This window comes from Macrobrachium rosenbergii, chromosome 43 (assembly GCF_040412425.1).
Source record: "Macrobrachium rosenbergii isolate ZJJX-2024 chromosome 43, ASM4041242v1, whole genome shotgun sequence".
Taxonomy (NCBI): Eukaryota; Metazoa; Arthropoda; class Malacostraca; order Decapoda; family Palaemonidae; genus Macrobrachium; species Macrobrachium rosenbergii.
Genome location: NC_089783.1, coordinates 15067658 through 15083183, shown reverse-complemented (window position 1 = coordinate 15083183; position 15526 = coordinate 15067658). Strand labels below are relative to the sequence as shown.

The 15526-nt window shown below is 33.3% G+C and overlaps 1 long non-coding RNA gene across 2 annotated transcripts; it reads left to right on the top strand.

Annotated features, from left to right (window-relative positions):
- Nucleotides 1-5589: 5589 nt before the first annotated feature.
- LOC136828497 (uncharacterized) lies at nt 5590-6685 on the top strand. Of its 2 annotated transcripts, none has more exons than XR_010850070.1 (3): nt 5590-5616; nt 6339-6461; nt 6542-6685. It is a non-coding gene; the product is annotated as an uncharacterized lncRNA (long non-coding RNA). The 2 variants fall into 2 exon arrangements; XR_010850069.1 differs by lacking the exon at nt 5590-5616 and adding an exon at nt 6040-6103.
- The last annotated feature ends 8841 nt before the right edge of the window (nt 6686-15526 follow it).

Genomic DNA, 15526 nt, shown 5'->3' with positions numbered 1-15526 from the left:
ATGTACAAAGAAAAGGCTTCAAAAAAAAAAAAAATTGCTAAACCAATTCCTTGTCAAATAGGTCATTACTGTTGGATATTCTGAAATGGTGAAAGTGATGTGACTTCAAATATCCATTTTCCCTGCCATCAAAACATAACTTCATTAAAGTTTGTCAAGTAATATAAATTTAACTATCCACTTTCTGTCACAAGTTCATTTTTGTTGACAGGTTTTAAATTTAGCGTTCTTTCGACTGCACAGAATCTAAGAGTTCATTTGTTGCTATAATTCAGTTGTTCAATTTTTAGAATTCAGATTCAGAGGCTTGCATGTGTGAGTAGTGATCAGTTCATACTGTAGTAGAACCATTTAAGAAAACCAAGGAAAAGTGCTTTGTTAGTAGTAGTAGACAATTGGGGAACAAATATCCCCATAGAGAACTTAATCTACATCAAACCTTCTTAAGAAGCTAGTAGAGATAGTATTGGTTAAAACCTCTTGAAATTTGCACCATTTTTTAGTTCATATGAGCAATCTCTCTTCTCAAACATTGACAGTTTCAGTGAAGCCTAAGGCTTATGAACTTGCAATAGAGGAGACTAAAGGTTCTTGTTTTTGACCTAAAAATTAAGGCAAATGGTGTTGTTAATTAGACTGGTAATTTTGCTGGATTTTTTAGATCTAGCAATTTTGCTCAGATATTTTTAAGCTGTCACTTTTCTGAGTTTATATAGTTAATTATTCGAAGTAATTTACAGTTTTCTTTTTGTTGCATCAAAATTTTCAAATTGTTCAGTTTCCAAGTAATTTTGCATGAACTCAAAATTGTAAAATTTTCCAGCTGCTGCTAATTTTTGGTAACTTTTTGTATAAAAATTGTCATTTTTCAGTTTCAAAGTAATTCAGCAATATTTTGATATTAAAATTGTCAAATTTTTCAGTTTCTAAGGTTTGCAGTTTTAATAATAAAATTGTCAAATTTTTCAGTTGCAAAGTAATTTTGCAATTTTGTCAAAAATTTTCAATACTTCAGCAATTTTGCAATTTTTCTATATAATTAGACATATGCTTTTAATATTCAAGTCAGCATAGGTATTTGACTCATTTGGAAGTGCCCAGGTTAAAAAAAAAAACATTAGTTGTCATATGTTACTGAAAATTAGGTTTTCACAATCGAGTACTTTTGTAACTAAGACGTAATTCATAATGTAAAACTAAAGTTTCTGGATTATAGTATAATACTACGATTCAAGACTTTGGCCATTTTGTGGATTAGTTAGTTCAATACAATGAAGAGAGAAGGTGTCTTGGAACTGTGCTATACTGTAATCCTCAAATTTGGTTTCAGTATCTAAATTGCAGTTTGACAATTAGCTTACAGCATCATAAATTGTAATAGTTAAAGGACATTTTCTGTATGAATGTTTTTCAGCTTGCAACTGTTATGTAGAGTATTTCCTATGCTGTAATTATATATGTATGCAGTAATCCTGCAGATTGATGAATTTTCACACATGTATTTTATGAAATGAAAATGTATATTCAGGAGGAAAACCAGTAAAAAACAGAACTTCAAACATTCTTTTATTTCTCATACAGTTAAAACACACATAAAATACAAAAAAATTTTATTTTAATTTTTTTACTAATACATTAGTGTCCCCAAAATAGGGGCTGGCCTCATAAAACTCATTATGCTGGCAAAATGAGTCTCTTTCATTCAGCCCTTGCAGACCAGAGGACCTAAGGGAGAAGTCCCAAAAGTCCCAGGGAAATGTTATGGGTTAAAGTGTTCGTTTCTCCTCATGGAAAGTTTTAATATGAGTACTTTGACAACTGTTTAGTCATTGAAGCTTTGTCACCTGAAACTTCCAGTTGGTTTAACTTTTGCCTGATATAGGTCTATTGAAAAGTCTTATGAAGCTGTAGAGATTTATTACTCGAGACAGTGTCACTTACATTTTGTTTTTACGGTGAAGCCATTACTGAGCTGGAATTGTAAAGGTGTTCAAACCACAGAACCAGAAATAATCTTCGACACTGAAGGACTCGAGAAAACGGCGTCACACTTAACTCTTTTGACCAGAGGCTACTTCTTTTTCTTTCCTAAGTTCGGCCAATCAACTTAGGAGCAACCTGCCTTGTAAGACCACTCAAGTAACAAAATGGAATAGAGACTTTGAACCTTTGCACCAGTGACCTAAGACCATTTTTGGCTGTTTAGTTTCGTAATCCCTTTGAAGAACAGTCAAAATGCTTCCTACTTCACATTATGACGTCTAAAAATAGGTCTACTTACATGAAAAGCATGTTTAGAACAAGACTAAAATAAAGTCCTTGCGAAATACCATAAACCAAAAAAGGTTTTCTTATAAGATGTTTTTACAGAATGCTAAAGGTCAATCTAGTCTTGTTATATAACCCAACTTCTATAATGTTTTATGCACAGGCCCAAACTGCAAGTCCCGTTTATGAAGACAGAATATTTAGAAAGCTTTAGAATTAGCCATAGGTCTTTTACACTTCTTTGAGAGTGACGATTTGGATAAGCAGAATAACGTTCAAACTACAGCGATGCAAAATTCACCAAAGAACGTAGGCATATTTCAAATACAGCCTCCGGTATCCAGCAAACATTTCCCTGTGTTTATGATTAAATGTTTTGATTATATGGTTACTTCTGAGCTTTGGCATATATATCTCTTTAATTTGACCTGAATATGAATCACTTTTATGTGTGCTCAATCACACATGAATGCGAGGTAATACTGTATTGAACTCTTGTGATTTATGCAGTAAGAAACCTTCGACTCATTTAATATCATTATCCACAGAAACATTTGAAAGTCACTTTATTACAATACTAAGACTATACCTAGTTGCGATACTTTTCGTGAATATCTTCACCTATTTTCTAATGTAAAAGTTTTTAAAATCATCATGGGCCTATCTTACGTTATCTTAGAAGGCTGTGAAATATCTTTTAGGTCTAGTTACAACCAATTACAACCACTCATTTGAAGCAGACGCTTGTTGAATGTGGTAATTTATTTAAGGAAATTTACAAAATGACACAAGGATATAAAAGTTTCCATTAAAAAGTATTTTAATTGTGAATGAAATATGATTAATAATCAGACACTTTACAGTTTATTTGAACACATCCCTGTGTCACCATTGTAGCAGGAGTCCTCATTTCAAGCACATTTGTTATACCAGGTGTTACTAAAAAGCTCTAGAAAGCAGTTAAGACCAAAATTTGACACTTCAAGAGTTTCAAAATTCACGCCAAGCCCAACGTTGAGCAAAATACTTGAAAGGGGGATGACATCAATGCAAGGTACTACCCTGACACCATAAAGCTTCATCCCAGCCAATGGGTGTCCGATCGGACTGCTGTCACATTCCCCTACATTGACGAATTAGCACAGGAAGCAGGCCGACCAAGGTATAGGTTTCTGAAGGATATACGAATGGTATCAAGTTCACCTTAGATACCAGAAGTACCATTCAAATACCTCTCCTTGTGTGACGCCAACCTGACCCTTGCATTGAGCTAAAACGTCTGTGCATTGTAAAGTTGTTTCCTGCGTGTTCTGTGAATCAAAAGGCTTGAAAACATTAAAAATTTGTCCTTTTTCATCGTTTTTCTTTGTGCAAATGGCCATTTCTAGTCTCTGGTTATACATAATATACATAATTTAATTTTAAACCTTCAGACATATATTTTTATCATAGCTACTCTGACACACCAGTATATTCCAAGAAAGATGACTTCATAAGACCACATTCATCAGCAAATATGGATTCTATTAATGCAAGTAAATCCTTACTGTTGCACATGGCTTTTGCACACACAGGCCTGTAAATCTTCATCTCTCTCCCCACAGATAAAAACATTCTCTGTAAGCTTCCAGACTTATGAATGAGCTCCACAAAATTTGAAACAAACCCATCAAGGAACAAGTTTTTGAAGGACAGAAATAGGAGAATTACACCATCCCAGAACTAGGACGATATTTCAGGGGTCACTGTAATGAAGATCCAAGACTGAAGTTGACATGTGATTGTGCAAAACTCTTTCTCCAACTATAATTCTTTCTTTCATTACTGGCTCTCTTCAGTACTACGCCAGGATAATAATTACTCTTCCGATTTCTTGTACCGTTCCTGACTAAATGTATATAAATACAGCATTATTTCTGTCATATACATCACTGTCTCATTATGCACATGAATTTTGTTCATTCCTAACTCATAAAAGCTTGGCTGAATTCACCGCTGAATAATCCTTCTCACCAACAAAATGCACTAGAGTGTTACGAATTATAAAAACGCTTTGGTAACCTTCACTAAAAAGACATTTTTCTATTCCATCAAGAATTTGACACCAAAGAGGATTGGAAAAAAGTCAGAGTAAATATATACTGTTCAAGACACAGAGTCAGTGCTGTTAATAATTAGTACTAACCAAAGTTCAGTCTTTCATAAACCAAAATTTACTACTGAAACCAAGTTCATTCACGAACCAACCACAAAATGACAGGATACACATTTATCCACCAAATGGCAAGATCAAAACACCAATGCAGAAAACTTACAATAAATGACACTTAAACAAACAACTTGGAAATTACAGAGAGGAAATGCTGTGTACATAAAAATTTTATGACAGCCTATTCAAAGCATGATCTTCCTCTGGAGAACTTTAGAAGTTTTGTAATAAACGCTTTCCTTATTGTAAAAAGAATATGAAACAGAAACACGAGAGAGAGAGAGAGAGGAGAGAGAGAGAGAGAGAGAGAGAGAGAGAGAGAGAGAGAGAGATAGAGAGAGAGAGAGAGAGAGAGATTACAACCAAACTGGAAGGAAAATTGACCAAAAACAAACCAATAATTATGACTGAATGACTCGTGAACAAGAGTAACACCTTATCAACTCTGCATTGCAAGTAAGTTCACTTTATTTACAGTAGACCACAAAACAACCTCTTTAAACATCAGGAAAACTTACATCATCTCTGAAAAACAGGAAACAGAATTTCCTGTAAGAAGCTATAACAATAGACCTAGCTTATCAGCTGACACCTGAATCACAACTTGCACTCAGCATCTAGACCTATGAAGTTTAATTCTACAGCTGATGATAGAGCAACATCCATAAGAAACACAGCAGAAATGGCTTGAACTTCCCACCTCCCACTGAATAAAAATGGATGCTACCAGAATCAGTGAGGATAAAGAGATTTACTGAGAGGTTCCCAAGAAATTGGGGAAATTAACACAAAGTGGGGTATGTCAAATTAACACAAAGTGGGGCATGTCTCACCAGATTTTGGAGGAATGATGCCCATAAAAAAGTAAAAGTGGAAGCTTATTTTAGCTAGATTTTGACCACTTGCAAACTGGATTTAATAAAGCATGAAACTCCCCAGACTGTTTACACAATACAGCATGAAATTCATAACGATTTACAAAGGAGTTAGAAGACGATTAACGATTTCAGGCAGACTTTGGCCACTTTTAAACTGGATTTAATAATGAAGGGACTTCCAGATTGTTTATACAAGACAGGATGAAATCCATAATGAAGTATCTAATAAATCCTTTGAGAACAATCCTCATACCAGGGAAGGTAAATCAGACAGGATTTTCGACCATAAATACAAAATAAAGGTACCTAGAAAGCAATGTTGAATCCATGCCAAGAAGGTAAATCTAGACAGGATTTCAAATTATAAATACAAAATAAAGGTACCTAGAAAGCAATGTTGAATCCTTCATGCCAAGTGAAGGTAAATCGCACAGGATTTTCGACCATAAATACAAAAATAAAGATACCTAGAAAGCAATGTTGAATCCTCTTCATGCCAAGAAGGTAAATCCAGACAGGATTTTCTCGACCATAAATACAAATAAAGGTACCTAGAAAGTTAATGTTGAACTCTTCATGCCAAGAAGGTAAATCTAGACAGGATTTTCGACCATAAATACAAAATAAGTCTCCTAGAAAGCAATGTTGAATCCTTCTCATGCCAAGAAGGTAATCTAGACAGGATTTTGACCATAAATACAAAATAAAGATACCTAGAAAGTAATGTTGAATCCTTCATGCCAAGAAGGTAAATCAGACAGGATTTTCGACCATAACACAAAATAAAGGTACCTAGAAAGCAATATTAATCATGCCAAGAAGGTAAATCTAGACAGGATTTTCGACCATAAATACAACAAGATACCTGAAAGTAAATAAGCTGAACTTCTTCCATGCCAAGAAGCAATCTAGACAGGATTTTCTAACCATAACATAAATAAAGGCACTCTAGAAAGCAATGTTGAATCCTTCATGCCAAGAAGGTAAATCTAGACAGGATTTTCGACCATAAATACAAAATAAAGATACCTAGAAAGCAATGTTGAATCCTTCATGCCAAGAAGGTAAATCTAGACAGGATTTTCGACCATAAATACAAAATAAAGGTACTTAGAAAGCAATGTTGAACTTTTCATGCCAAGAAGGCAACTTATACAGGATTTCGACCATAAAATACAAAATAAAGTCTCCTAGAAAGCAATGTTGAATCCTTCATGCCAAGAAGGTAAATCTAGACAGGATTTTCGACCATAAATACAAAATAAAGATACCTAGAAAGCAATGTTGAATCCTTCATGCCAAGAAGGTAAATCTAGACAGGATTTTCGACCATAAATACAAAATAAAGGTACCTAGAAAGCAATGTTGAATCCTTCATGCCAAGAAGGTAAATCTAGACAGGATTTTCGACCATAAATACAAAATAAAGTCTCCTAGAAAGTGTCGTTGAATCCTTCATGCCAAGAAGGTAAATTCAGAGAGATTTTGACCAAATACAAAATAAAGATACCTAGAAAGCAATGTTGAATCCTTCATGCCAAGAAGGTAAATCTAGACAGGATTTTCTGACCATAAATACAAAAATAAAGGTACCTAGCAATGTTGAATCCTTCATGCCAAGAAGGTAATCGACAGGATTTTCAATTCATAAATACAAAGAAAGTCTCCTAGAAAGCAATGTTGAATCCTTCATGCCAAGGCAGAATCTAGACAGGATTTAGTAGTACCGTAAATGCATGATAAACTTTAGACGAGAGAAAGAAATTTGAACAGAATTACAGGACCACAGCAAGGATAAATAATTTCAGATTAGTGGGTCAATTCAGGGCAAATATATGTAAAGTACTGAATAAATCCTTCAAAATGGAGGGAGAATTCAGAATGGATTCAAGATATATACAGTAATAGTATAAATGGTAAACCTTACATAATTAAAATAAATTTTACAACAGACTAAAGACGACTTCAAAGAGATAACTTGAATTCACAGGAATGGAAATAGATTCCATCACAGAGGCAAGATATCCTCACATCCTTTGTAGGAGGTGAAAGTGTCCTCTGCGAAGACAGTGTTGTGAATTGTGAAAAGCTGTGAAATTGTTATTCCTTGAGACAGAAACAAGATATATTGGTCTATGGATTCTACAAGGCGACACAGAGAACCACTAACAGCAGAACTGACATAGATAAGCTGAGTAAATATTCTACCCAATATGTCACCTTTAAATAAAAAGTTTCTTGTACTGACAGCAGCAAGAAATGGATACAGAAATTGCTGAACAAGAACTTATAGGAAAAATGGCAGTCAGAGATAATCTGAATAAATATTCTCCTCAGTATATAATCTTTAAAAAGGCTTCCTGACCTCACACCCTATTCTGAAGACCAACGAGACCAAATAATACATGACAAAAAGACTATCATGAGAGTTCAGTTGAGTTATACCATATAACACTTGTCAAACTGGTAAAGAAAGCTGGTACGACATAATTACTGATTAAGCATCTCGTTAACTCTGTATGGTCTCAATATGTCCCCGATTTCAAAGGATAATGATACAATTATTGACTGTCTCAGTATTCCTGTATGGTCTCAAAATGTCCCTGATTTCAACCGATATTGTGACAATTACTGATTTTCTCAGTAACCCTGTATGGTCTAAAAACGTCCTCGATTTCAACCGATAATAACACACTACCGATTGTCTCACTATTCCTGTAAGGTCTCAAAGTCACACGATTTTAAACTAAAACAAAGGCTATGAATGCTTTTTTAACTTTAGCATTGGATTAGAGTCAAATACTTGGTAAGATATTGTAATGGATGAAAATCTGATAATTCATTTCACTTCTTGGTGAGAAATGTCTGTTCTGTTAGACTCTTGGAAAGTGTCTTAAGCTTGATAGAGTCTTGAAAATGTCTTAAGTTTCTGATAGGTTCTGAAACATCTCTGTTCTGCTGAAAATGTCGTAAGTTCTGATAGTTCTTGGAAAAAGTGTCACACGTTCTGATATAGCCTTAAAATTTCTCAAGTTCTACAGGCTCTAAAAAGTTACAAGAAGAATGAATGCCTAACGCAACCTGTCACCTCAAAAATATTCAAGCACTGTATATGTTAAGTGCCGAACACTAATACCTTTTGTAAAATGGATGGAATATGAGATAATTATCCTCTTTAGAATTCTTTGATGAAGACTTGTGGTCAGGTCTTTAAACTCTAACAGATTTCTGTGATTGTGATAACCAAAATTATCCATTCTTTATGTTAGTTTTTTGATCTGAGATAAGACATAGACTGAATTCTTTTAATCTCTCCTGCCTTGTAGATTTTTATAGATTTAGTTCCCATCTTCTTCCATGACTTTCTATCTAAGTCTACTACCTTTTTCAAAGACTTTTCTGGCTCTGGTCCCTAGTCACTTAGCAGTCTAAACCTCTCTAACTTTATATTTATTTTCAAACTCTTTTAATGCACAACTCTTCAGCTGAGCCTTACAAGTTCAGTAATATGATTCAGTGTTTATTTTGAATTACTCTCTAATTATAATAATTAAACATGAACATCTGTGGTACTAATTATATCTTGATAGGCCAACCTGGATGATAATTTGACCAAAATTTATTGCTATCGTATCAATCCCAATTCAGCCTATGTTAGAGAAAAAAATATACTTTTATTTCTGATTCATAAAATTCAGCTCTAAGAACCTCAAGATAACATCGATATAATTCTCATGATATCTCTCTTGTTACCAACTTCATGTGACTTAAAACCAGTTGGAATTCATAAGGAATGTCTAAAATCAGCTGGAACTCATAAGGAAAGTCTCAACAATTGGAATTCATAAACTCTTGTACTGTAAAGTCCAACCTGCAACAGCAAAAGAGACTAAATAAGTTTTCTTCTCTTACGAAGACATCATGAATAGTTGTCATTCCATGACGGATTAGGAATACCCTGCTCACAGGTCATAGAGTACGCTTTATTTTTTGACAGAACCAAGCAACAACTCAGTTTCAACTTGAGTGTCCGAACACTGAAGAGTCTGTCAGTCTGTCAGGTCAAACAGGGAGTAAAAGTTTCCAAGAGCACCAGGCTTCCTTTTAAAAGTCTGGACACCTGTCAGTTTTAAACTAGAGTAGCAAAGTCTGCATGAAAATACAACCTTAGCTCAACTAATAAGAGAGCTTCACTTACAAACACTGGCACTCATTAGCTACAATCTGTCAATATAGGGAAATGGAATACTGAAGACAAATTAATAAGACTTACGAATCAGAGACCACAGCACTTGGATAGAATCAGGACTTCCCAGAGACCGACATTCCAGTGAACATTTTTTGTAGAGAACAACAACTCAGGTTTTGAAAAGTCCACCTGTGCACATCACTGACTAACAAATTTCGACTCCCATCTTCAGAAACATCAATACACACCAGTGACAACGATACATAGATTCATGACAATAATATCTATCCAAAAATATTTTCCTCTATTCCAGACAGTGAATTTTAACTTGATTTCAGTACAGGAACCACACGAACCTATTTCAGATACTGGCCATTTCGCTCAAACCTTTTGACACGGATTAGCAGGAAGTGACAATACATGCACAGACAATTTAATCAGTCGAAAGGTTGTTGCACCACTTCTTGGTGAAATGATGCAGCCAGTTGCTTGTCTACTCTGACAGTCGCACAACGAGAAACAAGACGTGCAAAAACTTGACATGTGTAAGGTGATACTGGGTCCCCTTCTAAAGTTTTTTTGGTAGCCTGAGTATACAAGAAAGTGTCTAAAACTCTTCCTTCCTAATGGGACAATGGTACAGCTATAAACTGAAAAAAGCCCTTAAAAATTAATGATATTAACATTCACACACTTTTGCTTTTCAATGTTCCTACAGATGAAATGGAGTAAATATTTTAAAAGTTAATTACCCGAGTCTCATCACAATTCAATACAGTACTATGAAATTCTTCAAGTCTAATTGAGCACACATTAAAATTTTTCAACTTCAGATCAAATGAATAAATATATTATGGCAAAAAAATGCAGAAACATTTCCTTGTAATCAATTCATTTAGTTATAAATGCAGGTACAATTATCAGACAAGGTATATTTGAATAACCATACTTTAGTGAGTTATGCATCTTAGCAGCAGAATGTACCAAGTTTATCCTAAATTCTTTATTCTCAAAGCGTGGAAGATTCACATTATTTAACTTATCTGAATATTATTCCTGCTTCATAAAAATGAGCATCACAATCTTGTTTATGCATTCACTATAGAAATCAGATTACATAGCAAGAACTAATTAAACCTCTGTAAACATCTGATATAAAGAGGAAGTCTTTTACTCTTACATGGCAGTTATCAAGTCTCTTTACTTATGTTTTTAAAAATACTTTCCATGTACAGGACTACTACATGACTGTCAGATGCAAGTAATGGAACCAATTTAGCGACACAAAGTTCTTCAAAGAGACTGAGAAATGTCAATACAAAATAGTCTTAGATTACGAAAAAGATTCAAAAATCTTAATCCATTTGTTCGCTCACCAGTCATCATACAAAAAGGCAGCTTTGCTCAAAATTAGCCAAGAAAAACTTTAAAATTTTAAGAACTTGCCAAGTTACAACTGTGACTCAAGTTTTACATCAAGTTCTCCTGTGTCCAAAATTATCTTTGGTTCCTTGACAAAACACCTTTGAGGATGCTAGACCAATCTAAGTAACAACACACTTTACAAGCAGGACACAAAAATGTAAAAATCACAGTCTTAAGCTGCAGCCATCTCTACAGTCTTATGAAAACTGCTTTTACAGACTCTATTCCAGTCAATATCAACCAACCAGCAAAGACTGGTTCCAGGTGACAAAATGCTTCCAGCAACCAAAGAGCTGTCATGTACAATTAACATTTCCATTCAGAGCAAAAACTGACACTAAACCACAATTATCACCAGCTTTTTGGCTCCTATATACCATGCATTCTGGGAACAGGGCAATGGTTAAGAGACTCAATTATTACCAGCGCAAGTCTTACAAGACCAGCCCTTTGGTGTTGGGCACAGGCCTTTATTTTTAAAACATTTCCAGTTCAACTAAACTACGTCTGGAAGGGAACTTCAACATTGCAATCATTAATAAACACACAGCAATGTCAGCTTCAGCTTTACAATGAATTTCCTTTTGGCATAAGCATGGGACTGCATTCAACCCTGTAGCAAGATTCTTGAATTATCTTCACTATTTTCTATGTATTCATCCTTCTGACACATGGCGTAGGTCTTCAAATGATAACACATCTCCTTTGCTTTCGAATTTTTAAAAACTGATATATCAATGCTTTGATATATTAAGCCCTCAACTAAGTTGTATCACTTTGATCAAACTCCAGGATTTAAATTAAGAATTAAATGTTTTTCTATATACCTTGATTTAAAGTAGTTCAATTACCTTTACTGGACCTATTGAACCTAAGAAATTTGTCTACCTGAGATATTTAAAAAAATAATTACTCTGAGATTGGAATGTAAATACACATTCTTCAGACTAACCTTCATAATGTTTACCAAACATAAATACGGTTTTATTTTTGTGAATATTTATACTAAATTCATTTGACAAGTAAAAATAAATAAAATACCTAACCAATAATTTCATAATCCCTACCTAATTTATTAATACAGTTTGTATTGTATTTTGTATTTTCTAACACTAAATTTCTACATAAAAATCAAGTAATAATATATAACTAAAAAAAATACCTTCGTAATCCTTACCTAATTTATCAATACAGTAGTCTGTACTGTATTCTGTATTTTATGATAAATTTCTATAAAAATCAAGTAAAAATGTATAAAATATCTAGAAGTATCTACCAGTTACACACCTTAACTCACTGTATTACTGTATCAATGTAAAGTCCTATGCTAAACCTTCCTGACCATTGTAACTACAAAAGAATTCTTGCTCAAGAATTAAATATGTGAAGTCCAGTCTTATGTCAAAAGAATTTCTGGTGACAGACAAAGCTAACTTAAGACTTACAAAAGTTCTTTAACAATAACCAAATTACATACAGGAAACCTTTTCAAATGTACAACCATATATGCATATAAATCACCTCAGAGATGTACCTACATAGTGCAGTAATGGCCAAATTCATTGACAGTAAAGACTTTCAAACTATCTATCATTTCAGAAAATCAGTTATGATAAACCTAGTTTTCAATATGAAATATTGCCTACTATGCAAGAAATAAAACAGAACTTAAAGAATTGCAGGCCAGAAGTTTCGGTAACCAAATTCATATGCTGGAAATATTGTAATAATGTTCTACAAACTTTTAACTGGTATTATAAGTTGCGGGCAAGTCCAAATTACATTTAATTGTAAGAAACAGATTCATTCAGTTTATAAGCAAAAGCTATCTACTTGGTTAGTTTGACTTCCAATTATGAAGGCCTACGTAGTATACTTTTTGAACTACAACAGAAAACTTTTCTTGATTCATATTAAAAGAAAAACCTTAAATTTACTGAAACAGCCAACCCATACCCACCTACACATGAACACATCCATTACAAGTACTTTTTCTGAATTAATTCAAAGATTTGCCATTGTTGCAATATGCCATTATACTAAACTCTATGGCACTAACAGGCAGAACACATATATTGGTAATATTTATGTTAAATATTTTTTTTCTTTCAAAAATGAGTAGAGAACTTCACCATTACCTAAACTGTCTTCTTCAAGTTTGAAAAGGCTCTAAGAGTGAGCTGTTTAAAACCACAAATCTACCTACGAACATGAAATGCTAACAACTAACCAAACAGCCTTATTGGAAAATGGACTAACGATGATACAAAATACATTTTACTTGGCTATCCAACTTCTCCAACTCTTCTGTTACTTCCAAATTTAATATAATTTTTAAATTAATTTATCAGAAGCACTTTCAAAACCTACATTTTGTCAACAGTTTGTCTAAATATTCTATAATAACGACATAAAAAACTGAAATTTTAAAGTGACATTCTTCTACAGATGTGTCTTGTTAGCTTAGAAGATCCTCCTTCATGCGATTTTAAGAATTTAATCAAAAGCCTTCAAAATAAATTAAAAATTGGTAAATTACTGATGCACTTAACAAAAAATAATCCTTTAAACAATTAGAATGTGTTCTGCCTGTTAAAATTAATTTACAAAATAAATATAATATAAAATCGACAGTAAGTTTAATAGAATGCCAGTGAGCTTTACAGGGCAAATAATCTATTGTCTGAACAAATCTTTTAAGAACAAGTAATGCAAGAACCTCTATTCAATAGACCAAATGACAATCTACCCCTTTATCTAACTTCTAAAGTTGCAACATTAAACCAGCTAACATTGAAATATTAAATTGGCTAACATTGTAACATTCAAACTGGCTAAATACCGTAATATTAAATTGAAAATAAACGAGTGATTGCATTATAGAAAATGCTATAGCCAAAGCAAAGTTTGAAATTCAATGCGCAAGGTGTGACACTGATACATTTTGAATGTTTACAATGAACTGCTATCAGGAAATATAGTATAATTAATATATTTATTATGAATTATACTGTGCTTTCTACTGAAATGGAATCTAAATTGTGGTTACAAAATCTGGAATCTTGATCTGATGCTAGAAAAGTCAACCGAACTCTAAATTTGAAAAACTCACAGGAATGGTAGTCTATCAATAAATGAGATCTGTTTGGTTGTTTTTCACAATCAGAATGTGGAAAAAATGATGAATAAACTCATTAATAACTAAAGAACCATGGTTTTACAGTGCCTTAATATCATATATCACAATATCAAGCTTAAATGCAATGTGCTTTTGGACTGTTTTTGCACTTGTGTGATTCTTCAAATATACTCCTTCAAATTTTGTAATACAAGCACAGCATATTTTCAATCTCCTTAATCATTTCACTTTCAAAGATATATGTTAAAACACTAAAATATGATTTAAGATTATGATATTTCAAAAGAAAAGATTGACAATAATTAATACGCATGCTTCTTTTCACAGTTAACCTGAGCCTCATATAAACCAGATAACGTCTTTTTGAAAGTTAAAATAAAGAATCTACACACACACACACACACAATAATAATACAATAATAATAATAATAATAATACAATAATAATAATAACCGATGACTACTGTTGCTTATCCAGCCAATGTCTAACTTAAGCAAGAGGAACTGATTGATTTACATAAAACCTCAAATAGAATAACGACTACATTTTGCTAACGGTATATATTAAATATAATAATCTATATGTTACATGGATATCAAGTCATCGTTTAACGAACCCTGACCTATGTTAATGCAACGCCAAAAGTCTTAAAAGAACTGAAAGTGAATTATTTCTGGAAGTTTTGCTGCAAGGCCAAGCACTGGCAATTCTTCCGCCAATCAGCACTTAGGGAAATTGAAGAGACGGAGTTAGTGTGGTTAGACTAAAAGAAGTGGGTGCAGCTAGGGTTCAAGGGGATGCCTCAAACAGCCTACAGTAATGCCTACAGTGCACCAAGTGCGTGAGTGAACCTATTTATAAAGCATATGATTTATAGTTCACAGGAAACTCCTGTAACCCTAGGCATAAATCATGTAAATTATTATAATTTTTTGCACCTGTTACCGAATAAGCTCGGGCTGGTGATCTGTATAACTTAAAATTATGAAAATTATTTAACAAATGATTTCACCATTACGTGATACAACTATACAATTATTTCAAAATTATCATACTACTTGAAACAATCATTAGAAAGCATAAAGACTTACGAAATTGTTTGAAACTTAAAATTATACAAATTTTTCAAAAATGACATCAATTTTACAAAAATCCACATACAACTACACTGTTTCTTCCATTCAAATCAACTAGACAATAAACATACATGTAAACAACATGTTCATCACAATCTTCATTGTTTAAGACACACTCTACTTCTGTTCAACTAATGGATAATACTAATTTCCAATTTCTGATAAATACGCTTCTATCTAAAGAATGTGTACACTTTCATTCATAGACTCCTGCTCAATATTCTTACATAAAAAGAGTCCCATAAACATTCACTATTACGTGACATGAGGTGTTACAGGGTT